Raw genomic sequence first — 19,455 nt, 5'->3', positions numbered from 1 at the left:
TTGTAAAGCATACTACGAGCAAATTTAAAATTTTCATTCTCAAGCTCATGCTTGGTAATTTTGGCATTCAACTTAGCTATGTGATCATTTTGTTCTTTAATCATAGCAAGGTGATCATTCACAACATTAACATCAACATCTCTACATCTAGTGCAAGTAGTAACATGCTCAATGGTAGATGTAGGGACATGGCAAGCATTCAATTCCTCAATTTTAGCAATTAAACTAGCATTTTCAGTTTTGAGATAAGAAATTGAATCATTGCCTGTTTTTAGCTCTTTAGTCAAGTTTTTGCATTTTTCAACTTCAAGAGCAAAAGCATTTTTTAGCTTAACAAATTTTTTGTTCTCCTTAACGAGTAGATCTTCTTGGCATTCCAAGATGTATCCTTCTGGTTAATGGATTTTATCAATTCATTGATTTTCTCCTTTTGTTTTATATCAAGATTTGCAAAAAGAGAAGACAAATCATCATTCTTTTCACTAGAGCTACCCTCATCATCGGAAGTAGTATATTTGGGACTATCTCTACAGTATACCTTCTTCTTTTTGCTTTCCTTGGCCATGAGACATTTGTGGCCGACGTTGGGGAAGAGAAGACCTTTGTTGATGGCGATATTGGTGGCGTCCTCGTTAGAGGAGGAGTCGGTGGAGCTCTCGTCAGAGCCCCATTCCTATCCTATGTGCGGCTCGCCACCCTTCTTGTTGTAGTATTTCTTCTTCTCCATCTTCTTCTTCCCTTTCTTATCGTTGTCCCTATCACTATCACTTGTATATGGACATTTAGCAATATAGTGATAGGACTTACCGCACTGGTAGCAAACCCTCTTGGAGCGGGTGTTGTAATCCTTCCCTTTCCTTTGCTTGAGGATTTGCCGGAAGCTCTTAATGATAAGAGCCATTTCATCGTTGTCAAGCTTGGAGGCATCAATTGGAAGCCTATTTGTTGGTGTAGGCTCTTCCTTCTTTTCTTGTGTTGCCTTGAATGCAACGGGTCGCACCTCGGGTGTGGAGGTGGCGTCTTGCTCCAAGTTGACAATGTGTTTGGAGTCTTTGACCATAAGTTCAAAGCTCACAAACTTGCCAATCACCTCCTCGGGAGACATTTTCTTATACCTAGGATTCTCACAAATTAATTGCACTTGAGTGGGGTTATGAAAAACAAGAGATCTTAGAATAGCCTTGACCATTTCATGGTCATCCCAGTTGGTGCTTCTGAGGTTGTGGACTTGGTTCACCATTGTCTTGAGCTAGTTGTACATTTGTTGTGGCTCTTCTCCTTTGCTGAGGATGAACCGACCGAGTTCTCCCTCAATTGTTTCCCTCTTGGTGATCTTGGTCACTTCATCCCCTTCGTGCGCCGTCTTGAGGAAGTCCCAAATTCCCTTGGCATTTTTCAACCCTTGCACTTTGTTGTACTCCTCTTTACACAAGGAGGCAAGGAGTATGGAGGTGGCTTGGGAGTTGAAGTGCCTCACTTTGGCGGCCTCATCGGAGTCATAGTCCTGATCGCCCACTTGTGGTGCCTCGCTCCAAACTCAACAATATCCCAAATGCTTTTGTGGAGTGAGTTTAGATGGTACCTTATTTTTTCACTCCACATAGAATAATCTTCACCATCAAAGTATGGTGGTTTTCCTAAGGAAAGGAAAGTAAAGGAGCACGTTTAGGAATGCAAGGATAGCGAAGAGGGATCATACTATACTTCTTACGCTCTTGGCGCTTTGAAGATGTTGACTCGATGTCGCAGGTTGACGACGTGGATGAGTCGGTCTCATAGTAGACCACCTTCTTCATCTTCTTTTTTCTTCTTGTTGCCCTTCTTGTGTGATTTGATGGAGCCGGAGGATTCATCCTTGTCCTCCGTGTGCTTGTCGTCGGCCTCCTTTGACGGAGTCTTTCCTTCATTTTTCTCCCCCAAAGATCTAGGCTTTTCCCCGGTCATCAACTCCTTTTTGGCGTGTTCTCCCGACATCACTTCGAGTTGTTAGACTCTAATAAAGTACCGGGCTCTGATACCAAATGATAGTTGCATAGAGGGGGTGAATAGGCGAAACTTGTAAATTATAAACTTTGAACACGAACTTCACCCGGGATTAGGATTAGAAACAAACTATAATGAATACGATGTGTGGAAGAAAGTTCTTCTTGCAATGAGTTGCTCAATCAATGCAGATAACTTTCGAAGAAAACTCAGAAGATTGTGAGCAAAAGAACTTTAGAGAGAGGGGAGAGGAAGAACTAAATCGTAGAGTAATGATCAACACAAATGAACACGATGATTTGTTTCTCGAGGTTCAGTTCCAATGAACCTACTCCCCGTTCAGGAGGTCGTGAAGGCCGGGTCTTTTTCAACCCTTTCCCTCTCTTAATCGATCACTTAGACCGGTTGAGTGCTTCTTCTAATCTCAAGGATCACTAAGACCTGCAAGGATCACCACACACTTTGGTGTCTCTTGCTAGCTTTACAAGTCACTTTGAGAGTTTAGAAGGAGATGAAGAAAGGACAATTAAGAAAACCATGCAACAAGAGCAACAAATGAAACACGAATCACTCTCTCTCAAGTCACTAATCACTAATGATTACTTGTCTTAATTGTGGCACTTGAGGAGATTGGAAGCTTTCAATGTGTCTTGGAATTGATTCTTTGCTCTTGTATTGAATGTGTGAGAGTAGAACGATTGGGTGTGCTGAATGGAGGTGGTTGGGGTTGTATTTATAGCCCCCACCACAATTATAGCTGTTGAACTGAAAGCATCAGCTTTCTATTGACGGGCGCACAGGATAGTCCCGTGCACACCGGACAAGGCACTATTAATTGTCCGGTGCTTGTCATGTTAGTGGACCGTTGGGGTCTGTAGCAATTGACGTTGGATCCGACTACTACCTAGACTGTCCGGTTGTCATACCCAGTTTTGGAAGGCAAACCAGATGCAAACTATGTACGTGTCAGGATTAGAAACTCATGTACACAACGATTACATAATTGGACATCATCACACATTGCTCAAAGTAAATAGCGGAAAGGTACTTTTATTACATCAAGATGTCCAAGACATCCACAGAGTCATTAACATAACATAGTCATTTAATATCATCAAAGTGCGAAATACAAAACGTAGTAGATAAGGCCTTCACAGGCAGCTGACTGGGGGTTTGCCACTAACATAACTAAAACTCGTCGTAGTCCTGAAACTCCTCAAAGTCCTCCATGTTGCCTGCATCTCACCCTGAGCACTGAATATAGTGGGGACAACCTGGGGTGGGGATGGCTTTTTTAAAGCAAGGGTGAGTACACATCAACGTACTCAGCAAATGTCCCGTTTGGCTAAAGTGGACTAGCTGTTTGTGGAATTAAGGTTAAGCAGTTGCTTTTAGTTGGTCAAGTATTTATTACTAATAGTAGAGCCAAATTTTAGTAATAAACCCAATTATTACCCAAATGTACTCCCTCCAAGAGGTACCAGAGATCATAATTATAACCATCATTACTAAACATCATCATAAAAGTATCCAAAGTTCTTCTAATCAAAGAGGACCCAAGGGTGCTCTTAACTGTGAGCTCGGTTGATATACCAGTTTCTAACACTTTGCAGAGGTTGCACACTTTACCCACGAGTCGTGATCCATTTTCGCCTCGGGTCGATCAAACCCTCAAACACTACCAAGGTGAGTGAGCAAGGTTTCACTACGTAGCCTTTACAAAGACTCCTCTAGTGCATAGCTGCTCGTTAGGTTTCGCCAGTCATACAAACGCAGTACACCTCCCCAAGGTGGGTGACTAACAAAACCAAATCGACTGAACCTCTGCACCCCCCTCTTGACGGCCCCTAGGCAATGTAACACCCTAGGTGTTACCAAGGCCCTACTTGTACCCATGACTTGTTATCACATGTGTTAAGTGGAGGAGAGGGAGCCCTAAAGCCTTGGAAACCATGGATTAACTAAGAATGTTAATGACAAAAGCTTCGCCCCAAACATTTTGAGCAATTGTCACCTTGCGCAAAAGAAGTTAAAACCTAGACCCTTAAAGCACTAGACTTCCAAGCAAGGGATTAGTGGGCAAGCAAATCAAATGGCCAATTCTTGTTTCTAATCCTTAACTGAGATTTAAGTACACTAATGTATCTACAAAAATAGTAAATGAATCATCACAAAAAGCCCCTTAAAGACCCCAAATCCATTCCTTAAGTAGAAAGCACACTAGAGCTCTCTAATCTTCTCTAAGTCCAAAATAAACCCTAGTTTAAAGATCAGGCATGTTCACTTAGTAAATGACGCCAAAACCACTTGGTCTGAATACCAAAAAGGAGCCAAACTACCTAAGGAACCCACTGGAAAAGTTTGAACCCGAGCCAAATTCGTTTGACATGATTTGACATCACTTTTGTCTCGGGGTGAACAGTGAGACAACCCAGATTTGGCGTCCGCATATCTCCCTAGCTAGAGCATATCTGCCATTGGAACTCACATACAAGAGATAGCCCTAGGTGCCGGCAAAAGGTATGCGCAGGATTTTTGCCAAGATTCGCACGTTTGCGATCTCAGCAAACGTTTGAACAAGGGCAGAAACACACCTCCACGTGTTCGACGTGCCCTGACCTCGCCAGAGCACGCCCGACCCCGCGCGCCCCGCGCCGCGCCAAGCCAAGCCAGTGCCACTACCCGTGCCCGTGCCCGCGCCTATAAAGCCAGCCCAGGGCTTCAACCGTACACCCCCGCCTGCTCTCGACCTCGCCGGAGCACAAGATCACCGGCATTTGCCCGGCGCGCAGCGTGCCAACGGCAGCCCGAGAACCCACTGCCATAGACCGGCCAACCAAGCCTTTCCCAGCCCCGTCCGACCCACGAGAGAGACTCTACTTGCCTCGGTGAAGCTCCTAGAGCGAGGAATCGAGCTCTGCCTCGCCGGAGACACCACATCAAGGTTGTCGGACTTCACCCAACCGTCAGCGAGCGTAGACCGAGCTCCACGGTGAGCCTTTCTTCAATTCCTTGCACGGGTAGACTCCTTAGCGCCCCATGAAGCTTCCCGTGCCCTTGGATTGAACTATATCGTCATGGATAGGCTGGAGCAACCGCCGCCGACGAGCTTGCCCGCCTGCGCACGTGGACCGGACGATTCCGGCCATCACCGTCCTCGAGCCGTACCTCGTCGTGACCGCAAGGACTTCCCGAAACCAACCCCGCCCTTCGCTGGACCTCCCTCGCCATCGGTAAGCCGTGGCGCCCTAATTACTTCCGCGGGTACTGTTCAAAAGGGGGGAGGGACCTCGGGGAAGAAGGAAAAGAAGTCGGGGGGGTTTGAATTGTCAGACTCAGATGAATAGTTGCGCAGGGGTATAAGTTGAAGGATTGTTTTAGGAAAAGCCTAGGGTCCTCGGTGTAAACTGGTTTTTTAGAAAACCTTTTAAACATTTCTCTTTTAAATACAAACAGAGCTTGTAAAATTCATAACTTCAGTTTTATTCAACCAATTTTGCCAGGTTCTAAATAATGTGAACTCCTTAGGAAAATACAAAACCCCCTAAGTGTTGCAGACGAATTTTAAGTTTTGAATTAAATAGTGTTCTGGCCAAAAGCTAAATAAAAGAGGGAAAAATAGTTACACTGTTAGACTGGGGTTAAGAAAAATCAGAGAAGTACTTAATCACTCCCTAATCTGTTTAAAAATAGAAAACCCCTCATTACACCAAAGTAAGGAAGGGTTTACCATTTAAACCCTTCTTAGCACAAAGTTAAAGAAAATAGAAAAGGTAATTTAAAATAAGAACCAGGGGGCAACCACCTTTTTACTAGCTCACTTATTTAGTATAGTTCACTGGAAAATTTTGTTAGACCCTCTATTAATACAAAAGAAATGCATTACCTCTTATTTTATGAAAACAATGAAAAATTAGGAAAATCTTAGAAAAATAATCCTGAGGAGAAAACACCCCAAACCTTGGGATATCTAATATTTTGTTATTATGAATATAGGAAAAATAGGAGTTCTGTTGTTTGATATTTTTCAAATAACAAGTTAGTTATAAGTACCATTTTGGCATGAAACTTTAGAAAATCACAACTAAATATCCAGTAGGTCTTTTTCTGTGATTTTTAACATAGAGGCCTAATATCACATATGAATCTTGACAAAAATAAAATTTAGTGCAGAAACCTCACCTAAATTAGAGCTATAGTGTAAAGTGCCCTTTTACCCTTACTTTTGGTAATTTTACACAAAGAGCATCTAAATTACATTCAACCTCAAATTTCTAGGATAACCCACAGAGGTAAATACTTACCCATTGTAATTTTTATAACATTTTTGGAAAATGTTAACAGACCATAATAATTCAAAAATGCTTAATGAGAAGCACAATAGAAAGAAACAGGGAATTTTGGGGAGAAAAAGAAAATGTACAACCAAACCTTCCAAGGGGCTCATAGAGCAAAAAAATATAATTAAAAAGTGTGACTTCCTTTAAAATCTCAAAGATGAAAATCTAAAACCCTTAAGTATACCCAAAAGAAACCCTAGAGTCTCACTCAACTTAGTACTAATGTACCATGCATAACCTTTACAATTTATCATGTCATTAATAAGCATATATCTTATTCATTGCATTCGATAGACTGTAATCTCGCTGACGGGGAGTACATCCTCGTGCCGGAGCAAGGAGTTGCTCAGGAGGTAGCCCAGGATCCAGCACCAGAGCCTGCCATCGAGGATCTGCCTGCCTCAGCTTTGGAAGGCAAGCCCTAGTTTATGCATAACCAATTATATTATGCTATTTTACTGCACTTATTGGTTGTAGGCTTGTATTGTGCACTTAAGTATAGGAGTTGACTGAAACCATAGTTGCATGAACTCAGGTTTTCCCTTGTGATGGATACTAGTATGCTAGGTCGAGTAACTGCTTTACTAATTAGGGATCTTGGTAGAAGTCGAGTAAATTTTCTAGCACTCGCGCGAGGTCAGGAATTGGTTGTATCCACTTTGATAAGCAGAATGATGGTAGTCTATGGACACGGATCCATGGGGATACGTGGTCAAGCGTTTGAACGTACTAAACACATACCAAGAAATATGGTAAATCGGTAAGCCTAGTACCTGAGTGAACCTGCCCACAGACTTTGCCCCTCACGCGACCTGAGACGTGGTCTCCCATTCCGGTTATGGTGGGTACAAGTGTAGTCACTGCACGACGGCAGTCGGGGTCAGTGAGGCATTGTACGCTAAGGCGGTGAGCCCTGATCTGTTGCCAGGGAATCGATGGGGACGGTTGATGTGTGTGGGGACGGAATGCCTTGCCACGTCGTGTGTTTAGGTTTACCTTGCAAGGATAAAAACTCGATTCGAATCGTCTGCTTCTCGCAGCTAATGAGACTGCTTGATCCATTGTATTGCATTGAGTAACAAGTGGAAATGTGTTGACTTGGCAAAAGATGTGGAATGCTAAATGCTTGATACCATGTATGATTAGATAGGTACACATTTAGTCTTAAGAGAGTCACACTAAAACTTGAAAAAGTTAAAACTTGATTTTAGACTCAGCTAGTGCTTTTGGCAAAGCAAACCCCTCCGCTAGACAGCTGCATGTCTAGAGGTAGAGGAGTAGACTCCTCACACCGGGTAAGTCTAGCTGAGTATTAGTATACTCAGCCTTGCTTGTGGCATAATTTTACAGGTTCTCTGGAGGACATGGTTGCTGGAGTGACTTGGCCGTCCATCTTGCCACCGGGTTGGACAGTCGAGTGGGACCCTACCTCAACAGAGGAGGAACATGAGGAGTGATGGGACAAGCTTCCCCATCTCCCCGTTTATTTATCATTAGTTTTATTCTGCTGCATTTTGAACAATGACCACTGCTTTTGCTAAACTCTGATGATGTTGTAATAAATTTAATACTCCTTAATGTATGGTTTTTATGTTTTATTGTATTTGCTCTGTGCCTCACCATCGAGTGAGTACGTGGTACTTGATCCTGTTAGTGGCCTCGTCGGACTAGATCCGAGGGACTGACGAGTTATTCCCATTTAAGTGTGGTTTAGCCTTTAAGGTTGGACTTAGGCAATTAAGTTGGAATAATTCGGGCGGTTCCGCCATAGGCAAAGCCAACTATACCCCTAGGTTGATCTAATTATTCAGCTAAGGATGTCCCATTCCACCCTCATGGTTGCACTGTTATCCTGGGTGGTCACTCAATGAACAAGTCCTTACGAAGAGGTACTCAGGAAAATGTCCTGAGTCCCCTAAAATATAACAAGATCATCATGGGGATAACATCATCGTATCATAAATATTCACATCATGTTCGTTGATTAAGTTAAAGCAATTGCATAAGCTAACCATGATAAACCAAAAAGGTAAACAAGGATAAGGTAGATACAGACTAGTCAATCCTTAGGTTTCCATAAAGTAATGAGGGACGGTGAATTATAAAGTAAGTAGGACATAATAGGTCAGAGGACACTTGCCTTCACCAGGTTGTTGCTCAGGAAGATCTTCGGCAACACACTCAGGAACCACGGGTTGTTCGTTGTCTAAATAAAGCGATCATACATTCAATACATTTGGAAAATGACAAATGAACAGCACACCAAACATGTACAAGCAATGGAACACATCTCAAAAGGAAAAGTGTAAACTCAAAAGGGAGTTTAGGTTATAGCGTGAATAATAACATTTAGTAGTTGGTTATTCTTTAAGTGTTGTCTATCTCCATGATTACATAATCTAATTCCACTTATTTTAATGAGACATAAAAGTTAAACTAGGGATAAGTTCATACATCACATATTATTAATCTCACAATATTAAACATCTATTTACCACTAGGGTTTCCTTTTTATTCACCTTATAAATAAATTATTACATAAACTAACCTATTGTCTAGGCATAAAATTAGGATATGTAGACTGTGAATGGTCATAATTTATTTGGACAGAGAAGAATCATATGAACATTTTGCAATTTGAATCACTCAATCTAGAGTTCATATGCAAACGATATGAAATAAACAAGTTTTGGAGTTCAAAATACAAAATTAGGTTAATTAAAAGGTCAGGGATCTGTTTGCAAGAAAACAGGGGTCTGCGCGTAAACCTAAAGGACGGTGGGTTGATTCCTACAAAACCGAGGGCTTCTTTAGCAAAACCGCCACACGAAGGGGTACGGGGTTTCCTCAGCCATCAAATCCACGATCAACGGTCGAGATTAGATCGGTGGGCGACCGCTCGGGCGATCGAGTGCGGCAGACAAGTGGGGCGAGGGTGTCAGCGACCTGAGGAGGGAGACGGGCTGACCAGGCAGGCCCAGTGCCAGGGGGCGCAGGCACTAACAGGCGGGGCCTAGGGGTAGAGCACGCGGACGCGAATCGATGTCCAAAGATCTAAATTGTTGGATCGGGGACAGACGATTGTGATGGGGCGCGCGGGCGTTTTATAGCTCGATGACCGGCGTTGCTCGCTCCTTGGCGGCGAGGTCGCCGGAGGCGAGGTAGACTCAGTCGATGGGGGTCTAGGGTCACCGGTGAGGGCTGGAATGGGTGAAGAAGGTCTGGCAAACTCACTGGCAGGGTTCCGGTCGCAAGGACCAGATCGGAAACGGGAGAACGATGAAGGGGAGGTGCTCTGGGCGGGTCGGGCAACTCCGGTGAGCAATTCCTGCCGGGGAGAGTGGTTTAGGGCGCGTTAAGGCCTGGACTAGCTCCAATAGGGTGAGGGGAACCTTACGGACCAAAGCAGGGGCACAGGGTAGGGCTGTATCAGCCAGTCATCGTGCGGGCGCGACTAAACTCTGGCGAGGCCAAATTGGCTAAGACAAAGCGGAATTGAGAGCAACTGAGCACAGGAACGAGTTCCTCACCTCGGGATGGTGCTTGGGACGGCTTGGCGTGACTTCTGGCGGGCTGGACGGTCGGCTGCGTGGCCGTGGAACTCCGGCGAGCGCGAGCGGCGAGAGCAGAGCGAGAGAGAGGGTGAGCTTCCGCGAAATTATGCAGGGGAGTGAGTGCGGGTGCGAGCGGTTCTCAAAAGGGAGCTGGGGTGCATGGGCAGGCGACGTGGCCAGGGATCTCGGTGGGCGTGCGCGCTGGTCCACAGCGGTTCACAGGGAAAGCAGAGCTGACACGGCGGTCCAATGGGTCAGCGAGAGCAGTCGAGCAAATAGGCGGCTGGGCTGATGAGTGGGGACCGCGAGACAGTGAGAGAAGGTGCGCGCGCATGGAGGAGATCGGAGCCGACAAGTCGGCCCCACCGGGCAGCGAGAGGGAGAGGGGGGGAGAGAGCGAGCGCGAGAAGGCACTAACAGGCGGGGACCGCCTGTCAGGGGAGGGCTGGCGCGCGGGCGCGGGACTTAGATGGCCAAGTTGGGCGGTTTGGGCTGAAATGTGGTTTTTCTATTTTCCTGGAATTTCTAATGGCTTTTCTATTTTATTTTCTCTAGGGTTTTCAATTCAAATTCGAAGCAAGATTCAAATTAAACCAATTCAAGCATGTGCATCAATTCAAAGAATATTTTGGGGTCAACATGATGCAACAATTCATGACTCACATAAGTTTGACAAAATAAATAATAAACCCCTCACTAACATAACCTAATTCTACTCAAAAAGAAAGAGAGAGAGAGAGAGCAGAGAGAGTGACAAAGGGTAACACTTCAATTTGGTAGGCATTTAGAGAAGAAATTTTATACCCCCAAATTCAGGGTGTTACAAACCTATCCCCCTTAAAAAATCTCGCCCTCGAGATTCAGGGTTGGCTAGCAAAGAGATCAGGGTACTTGGCTTTCAGATCATCTTCTCTTTCCTAGGTTGCTTCTTCCTCTAAGTGATGGTCCCATTTAACTTTGCACATCCTGATGGTGCTTCTTCGAGTGACCCGGTCTGCTGTCTACAGAATCTGAGTTGGCTTCTCAATATAAGTCAGATCTTCTTGAACCTCAAGATCCTCAGTTGGCAATTGCTCTTCCGATACTCGCAAGCATTTCTTCAGTTGAGACAAATGGAATACGTCATGCACGGCTGACAGACTTTCTGGTAAGCTGAGTTGATATGCTACTTCTCCACGTCTTGCTTGGATCTGGTACGGTCCGATGTATCGAGGTGCTAGCTTGCCCTTGACTCCAAACCTTTTGATTCCTCTGATGGGTGAAACCTTCAAGTAGACATAATCTCCTACCTCAAAACTCAATTCTCTTCTTCGGGTGTCAGCATAGCTTCGCTGCCTAGACTGCGTTGTCTTCAGGTTCTCTCAAACCATTCTGATGTTCTCTTCAACCTCAAGCAGAATATCTGGACCGAACACCTGCCTTTTGCCGGGCTGGTCCCAATGCAACAGGGTTCTACAGTTCCTCCCCTAGAGTGCTTGGAATGGTGACATCTTCAGACTGGCCTGATAGCTGTTGTTGTAGAAGAATTCTGCATATGGTAGCATCTTGTCCCAACCTAATTAATCTTGCAATGCACAAGCTCTCAACATATCTTCGAGAATCTGTTTGGTTCTCTCTGTCTGCCCATCTGTCTATGGGTGATAAGCTGAACTAAACTTTAAATGTGTGCCCAAAGCTTCATGCAACTGCTGCCAAAAGTGAAAAGTGAATTGGGTACCTCAGTATGATACTATCTTTTTTGGAACACCATGCAAGCATACAATTCGAGACATATATAGTTCTGCCAACACTACGCTGTTATAGATGGTCTTAACTAGTATGAAATAGCCCGCCTTTATCAAACGGTCCACTACTACCCAGATGGAGTCATAACCAGCACGAGTGCGGGGCAGACCAACTATAAAGTCCATCCCAATATCATCCCATTTCCACTAAGGAATCTATAACGGCTGCAACAAACTTGCGGGCCTCTGATGCTCTGCCTTGATCCTCTAACAACTGTCACATACCGCCACGTACTCTTCTATCTCCCTTTTCATTCCATCCCACCAGAATCTTTTCTTTAGGTCTTGGTACATCTTCTCGCTACCAGGGTGTATAGAATATGATGTCTCATGAGCTTCCTTGAGAATCACTTGGCGAATCAATTTGATGTCGGGAATGCAGAGTCTATCCTTGAACCATACCACTCCTACGTCTTCACGGAAGTCTTTGCCTTTTCCATCTATGATCAGCTGTCGAATCTCGTTGATCTTCTCATCATATTTTTGACCCTTCTTGATATCTTGCTCTAGAGTGGGTTCCAACTCGATTGTCACTCCTTGAGTGTTGTTCAGAAATACGAGACTTAGCCTGTCGAATTCCTTGGCTAGCTCATACGTCATCGGGTTAGCGGCCATCATGTTGACTTGGCTCTTTCAGCTCAAAGCATCTGCAACCACATTAGCTTTCCTAGGGTGATAATGTATCTCCAACTCATAGTTTTTTATTAGCTCCAGTCATCTTCGCTGCCTCATGTTTAGCTCTGACTCGGTGAATATGTACTTGAGACTCTTGTAGTCTGTGTAGATATCACACTTCTGCCCATACAAATAGTGCCTCCAGATCTTCAGTGCATGAACTACTGCTGCTAATTCTAGATCATGAGTGGGATAATTTTTCTCATGAATCTTCAACTATCGGGACGAGTACGCCACTACTCTCCTTTCCTGCATTAACACGCATTCCAGTCCGATGTATGAAGCATCACAATATACTGACAATGGTTTGTGAACATCTGGCACTCTAGCAGAACTAATACCGGTGTTGTGATCAACTCCCTCTTCAGTGTCCCAAACGACTCTTGGCACGCTGGGGTCCACTTGAACTCAACCTTCTTTTCCAGCAAGGCTGTCATTATTGGCCTAGAAATCTTGGAGAAACCTTCAATGAAACGCCAATAGTAGCCGACCATTCGAATGAAAGTCTTGATTCCTTGGACAACTTTTGGTGCTTTTCGATCCAGAATAGCTGCTACCTTCTTCGGGTCCACAACTAATTTGTCTCGGCTTATAATATGGCCTAAGAACAGAACTTTCCTGATCCAAAATTTGCATTTGCTCAGCTTGACATACAACTAATAATCTTGTAGCCTCTGCAATACTTTCCTCAAGTGCTCTTCATGCTCTTGCTCATTCTAGAAATATATGAGGATATCATCAATGAACACCACTACAAATTTGTCGAGGTAGTCCATGAACACACAGTTCATCAAGTACAAGAAATAAGCTGGCGCATTCATCAAACCGAATGACATGACCGTGAACTCATATAGTCCATACTTGGTGATAAATGCGGTCTTCGGTATGTCCGAAGGCCAGATCCTGAGCTGATGGTAACCTGACCTCAAATCCATCTTCGAGAACACACTAGCTCCTTTCAACTGATCGAATAGATCTTCAATTCTAGGCAGGGGGTACTTGTTCTTTACAGTGACTTCATTCAAAGATCTGTAATCAATGCACATTTTGTTTGTACCATCCTTCTTCTCTACAAATAACACTGGGGCTGCCCAAGGCGAGGTACTTGGTTTGATGTAGCCTTTCTCTAACAACTCATCAATTTGCTTCTTGAGTTCCACCAATTCCAGTCTGAACACTCGATGGGCTCTCTTGGAAATATGGGTGGTGCCAAGCTTCTGATGGTTCGAATTCCTCAAGGTGGGCGGTGACTTGGTGACAGCTTCCTTTCCTTGGTCCAGACAAGACCAACTCCACTAACACTTCCTCTCCTGACAAGGATACTAATTTCACTGTCCTCTTGTCACAGCTAAGTCTTGCTTGATATTTAGTTAGCCAATTCATCCCAAGGATGACATCTATAGTTGCATCCTGGTTACCCATTACTATTAGATCAGCGTGGAACTCTATCCCCCCTATTTGAACTCTTACACTAGGGCAAAATCTATCTGTTTGGGTTCTCCCACCAATTGAACTAACCCTGATAGGTGGATATGTGGGTGCTACTGGTATATTGTGTGATTCTACCCATGATGCAGTCACAAAAGAATGTGTTGCTCCAATATCAAATAACAGATTTGCAGAATGATACTTGACTGAGAACGTACCTAGTGCCACTCCTAGGGTCTCCTGGACTGTGTTGGCTTCCAGGTGGTTCACCTTTCCATACAGGACATGAGGCTGCCCACGGTTATTGCCTCCTTGTTGCGATGCATTCTGCCTGGCATGGGCATTGGGAGCTGGCTGCTGCTGAGCTGCCTTCTTTGGGCAATGGTTCACCCAGTGGCCTTTTTCCACACAGTGGAAACATGTCGGCCTCCGCCTTGCGCTGAAACTGCTTGGTTGTTCTGGTTGGTTGCTAGGGTAGGAAGGCGAGGTGCCTGGTTGTTCTAGCGCTGGTACGGATTTTCTCCTTGTTGGGTGTTCTGACGGTACTGCTGTTGTTGCTGAGGAAACTGCCTCTAATACTGCTGCTGCTACTGGTACTAACGCTGGTGCTGGTGACCTTGCTTGAATTGCTGTGGGGGTTGCCTGAGTAGCGGGGATGGCTGCTACTCCTAGCCTGAGATCCACCAATCTTGCATTTCCTATCCTCCATCTCCCGGCATTTCCTTTCAGTCATTATGGCTCTGTCGATCAAATGTTGGTGTTGGGGGCCTTCTCCTTCGCCGAAGGTCCTCTAAGTAAAAACACCTTCGGCAAGATGACATGCAAATAGGCATGACGTGAGGCTGTATGCCAAAGCTACCATCGAAAGAGCTTTGGCATGATGATATGCTTGAGACGAAGGGTGGCACCGACTTAAAGAGGAAAAGACTACATAGTCCTCGATAGTTTGTATCATGATTATGATTAGTTGTCAAGGGCATGAATGTAAATTTGTCCGGGCTGCGTCCCGTGCCTATAAATAGATGAACAGTACCCCCGTACTATTTACGGACTTGTATTCACTTGCACGTCACTCTTGGATTCTTACCTTCTGTCGAGCCGAAGGTATAAATATAATTTATATCGTTAATATCTGTTCATGATCTTATAATGAGAATATAGATAATCTAACGATTTAATATGATTATTCATATTCCTTATATGTAACATATGTCCCTGCTTTCCATTACATATTGAGATGATGAAGGTATGTCCTTCATAACCTTCGTGTGAAGATCATTATATCCTATGGGAGATAATGCTTCGAAGGATGAAGGTCTTTTACCATTAACATTTGTGTTGCCTTGTTCTTAACTCGTAGCATTTGAGAACAAGTGGCCAACATTGGCGCCCACCTCTGGTGAACTCACTTCCACTGTTGTGACAATGGCTTCGTACAACGACCAAGCTGAAGCACTTTTGGTCACGAAGCTGGTACTTCCAATCACAGGCGGTTCAAGCTCAGAGCTAGCTAACAAGAAGCAGAAGAAGGAAGCACAGAGAAGAGTGCAGCATGTTGGGGTGGAGGGACCCTTCATCAGATCCAAGTGGTCTCATATCCCAATCACCTTCTCCTAGGAGGATCTTCAGCTTAAAGACTATCCTCACAATGATGCCATGGTTATATCTTGTGTCATCAAGGGATTCCTGGTCCACAATGTTCTGGTTGACACAAGCAGTGCAGCGGATATCATATTTGCAAAGGCTTTCAGACAAATGCAAGAACTAGAAGACAAGATTTATGATGCAACACACCCTCTTTGTGGCTTCGGAGGGAGACAGATTGTGGCACTTGGCAAAATGTCAATGTCAGTTACCTTCGGTTATGTCCACAACACAAGGTCTGAACAAGTTGTCTTTGACATCGTTGACATGGAATATCCATACAATGCGATCATTGGTCGAGGAACGCTTAATGCCTTCGAAGCCATACTTCACCCAGCGTACTTATGCATGAAGATAACTTCGGAACAAGGGCTCATTACTATTCACGGGAGTCAAGAAGCTGCCAGGAGGGCTGAAGGGAGTTGGATGGATTCAAAGGTGATCCATAATATAGATGGAGCCGAAGCCTATCAACAATATAAGCACAAAAGAGAGAAGGCTGCTTCGGTAGATCAGCCGAAGCCTATGCTCCTGTGTGAAGATATAGCAGATCAAAGGGTACTGCTGGGATCTCAGTTATCTGATGAACAAGAAAAGACTCTGCTAAGATTTTTGTTCAATAACAAAGATGTCTTCGCTTGGACAGCTAATGATCTCTGTGGCGTTAACAGAGATGTCATTGAACATTCACTCAATGTGGATCCATCTTTCAGGCCAAGGAAGCAAAGACTTCGGAAAATGTCTAAGGATAAAGCCGAAGGTGCTTGGAATGAAGTAAAGAGACTTCTTAGTGCTGGCGTTATCAGTGAAGTAACATATCTAGAATGGCTAGCCAACACTGTTATGGTGAAGAAGGCTAATGGAAAATGGAGAATGTGTATTGATTTCACAGATCTCAACAAGGCATGTCCAAAGGACGAGTTCCCTTTACCAAGAATAGACTCCCTTGTAGATGCAGCAGCTTCTTCGGAACTCATGAGTGTATTGGATTGCTACTCGAGCTATCACTAAATTTGGATGAAGAAAGAAGATGAGCCAAAAACAAGCTTCATAATCCCAGTGGTACTTATTGTTACCTTCGGATGCCTGAAGGGCTCAAGAATGCTGGAGGAAGCTTCAGCAGAATGACAACCAAGGTTCTTCACTCTCAAACAGGCAGGAATGTGCTGACTTATGTTGATGACATCATAGTAAAAAGCACGAAGCAAGAGAATCGTATTGCTGACTTGCAAGAGACGTCTGCTAATTTTAGGCAAGCTGGTCTTAAGCTAAATCCAAAAAAGTGTGTCTTTGTAGTAAAGTAGGGCAAGTTCCTTGGCTGTCTGGTATCGACGAAGGGAATCGAAGCTAACCCAAGTAAGATCGAAGATATCCTTCGGATGGAGCCGCCTAATTCAAAGAAGGGGGCTCAACGATTGGTAGGAAGGCTGGCGTCGTTAAATAGATTTATATCAAGATTAGCAGAAAGGAATCTTCCATTCTTTGAAATATTGAAGTCAGCCGAAGTTTTTCAGTGGGGTCCGGCTCAACAAAAGGCTTTCGAAGAGCTAAAGCAATATTTAATAGACTTGACAACTCTAACTCCACCTTCATCAGGGACTCCATTACTCCTGTATGTGGCAGCCTCTCATTCTACAGTCAGTGCAGCACTTGTACAGGAGAAGTAAGATGGCCAAGTAAAAAGACAAGCACCAGTATACTTCGTCTCCGAAGTACTCAGTTTAAAGCCTATCATATAATTGTACCTTCATCACAACCTCTGAAGGACATAATGAGAAACAGAGAAGCTACACGAAGAATTGGAAAATGGGTTGTGGAACTCAATGAATTCACTATTGATTATGTACATAGATCCTCAATTCAGTCTCAGGCGTTAGCAGATTTCATTGCTGATTGGACGCCAGGGGCTCAGGGAGAAGAAGCAATAAAAGATACCGAAGCCTGGATAGTATTCTGTAACGGTTCTTGGGGAACCTTCGGCGCAAAAGCGGTTGCTGTTCTAATAGCGCCCTCTAAAGTCAGGACATGCTACGTAGCAAGACTGGACTTTAGTTGCACAAATAACATTACTGAATATGAAGCCCTTCTATTGGGGCTTCGGAAGCTAAAGGCAATGGGAATAATAAGGGCAGTCCTTAAAACTGATTCCCAAGTTATTTCTGGCCATGTAGACAAAAGCAGCAAGGCAAGGGATCCGAAGCTTGAAAAATACTTGGATATAATCTGAAGATTGGAGGCCTCTTTCAAAGGGTTTTCTATAAAAAATATTCCAAGAGGGGAAAATGAGCATGCAGATCTGTTAGCTAAGTCAGCGGCATAGGGGCTCCCTCTACCTTCGGAAGTATTCTTTGAGACAATAAAAGCACCTTCGGTTGAACTTATGGAGAGACCAGTGCTTGCAACATCACCTGTACATAGTGAAGATTGGAGGACTGAAATTATATCTTTCCTCCAAGGTAATTGTCTTTCGGACGACGAAGTTTATAATAAAAGAATAGAAGCAAGGACAAGACCATATGTGATAATAGAAGGGGACTTATACAAACATGGAGTCTGCTCTCCACTACTCAAGTGTTTATCCAGAACCGAAGGTCAAGAGCTAATGAAGGAGATACATGCAGTTTTATGTGGATCTCATATTAGATCTAGGCCTTTGCTGGGGAAGGTTTTCAGACAAGGATTTTATTGGCCGAAGGCAGCTTCAAATGTAGCAAATATGGTTCAAAAGTGTGAAAATTATCAAAGATGTGCAAGAGACCAGAAGCAACCTTCATCTCTAGCCCAGTTAATACAACCAACTTGGCCATTGCAAAGGTGGGGTCCGGATTTGTTAGGTCCACTTCCACCTGCTCAAGGAAATTTGAAATATGTTGTTGTAGCAGTGGAATATTTCTCTAAATGGATTGAAGCAAAACCTTTAGCCACAATAACTTCGGCCATAGTACATAAATTCTTTTAGCAAAATATTGTTTGCTGCTTCGGTGTGCCGAAGGCAATAACCGTGGACAATGGAACACAATTTGATGCCGAAACATTCAAAGATTTCTGTGACCGAACTGGTACAAAAATCCATTTTGCATCAGTAAGGCATCCAGAATCAAATGGGCTAGTAGAAAGAGCAAATGCAGTATAATGACAGGAATAATGAAGTTAATCTTTAATCAGCCCAGAGGAAAATGGCCAGATGAGTTGATTAAAGTGGTGTGGAGCTACAACACAACTGTGTCAAGGTCAACATGATTTACACCCTTCAAGCTCATGTTTGGTGATGAAGCAATTACACCAGAAGAAGCAAAGGCAGGATCCATAAGAACAACAGCTTCGGTGGAAGACGAAGCTGATTATCAAACAACAAAAGATGTTATAGAAGGGACTAGACTTCAGGCTATAGAACACATCAATAAATATCAGGCCGAAACAATAAGGTGGTGTGATAGGAAGGTTCGATTAAAAAACATCAAGCCAGGGCATCTGGTGCTTCGGAGAGTGGCTAACCCAGATACAGTGGGCAAGTTGCAACTAAAGTGGGAAGGTCCTTTTCTGGTAGTATCTTCGTCAAGACCCAGTTCTTACAGATTAAAGGATATGGACGACAACGACATACCCAGATCTTGGAATGCGGATGAGCTTCGACGGTACTACGTGTAATTTGATGTAATCTTTTTTCATTCTTTTTTCTATGGCACCCTTTTCCTTTCAGGAGGGGAGAAAGGTTTTTAATGGGGCCATAGCTTGTAATTTTTTCTTATTTAGCCCTACACAATACAAGGGCCAAAATCCCCCAAAAATGTAATATGTAAAATCAGAGTTTGCACCATCGAGTGCAAAAAGGAAAAAACAGGGAGAAGCTCAAAAGACGTCCCTAAGGGGATGCAGAGCATGACGAAGCTACAAAAAGTCGTTCCTAAGGAAGCGTAGTGTAAGATCTGAAGCTCAGAAGTCGTCCCTAAGGGGATGCAGAGCATGACGAAGCTACAAAAAGTCGTTCCTAGGGGAGCGCAGAGTAAGTTTTCTGCTCAGAAGTCATTCCTAAGAGAATGCAGAGCC

The sequence above is a fragment of the Zea mays genome, chromosome 7 (genome assembly GCF_902167145.1).
Source record: "Zea mays cultivar B73 chromosome 7, Zm-B73-REFERENCE-NAM-5.0, whole genome shotgun sequence".
Classification (NCBI taxonomy): domain Eukaryota; kingdom Viridiplantae; phylum Streptophyta; class Magnoliopsida; order Poales; family Poaceae; genus Zea; species Zea mays.
Note: the sequence above shows the minus strand (reverse complement) of the source record.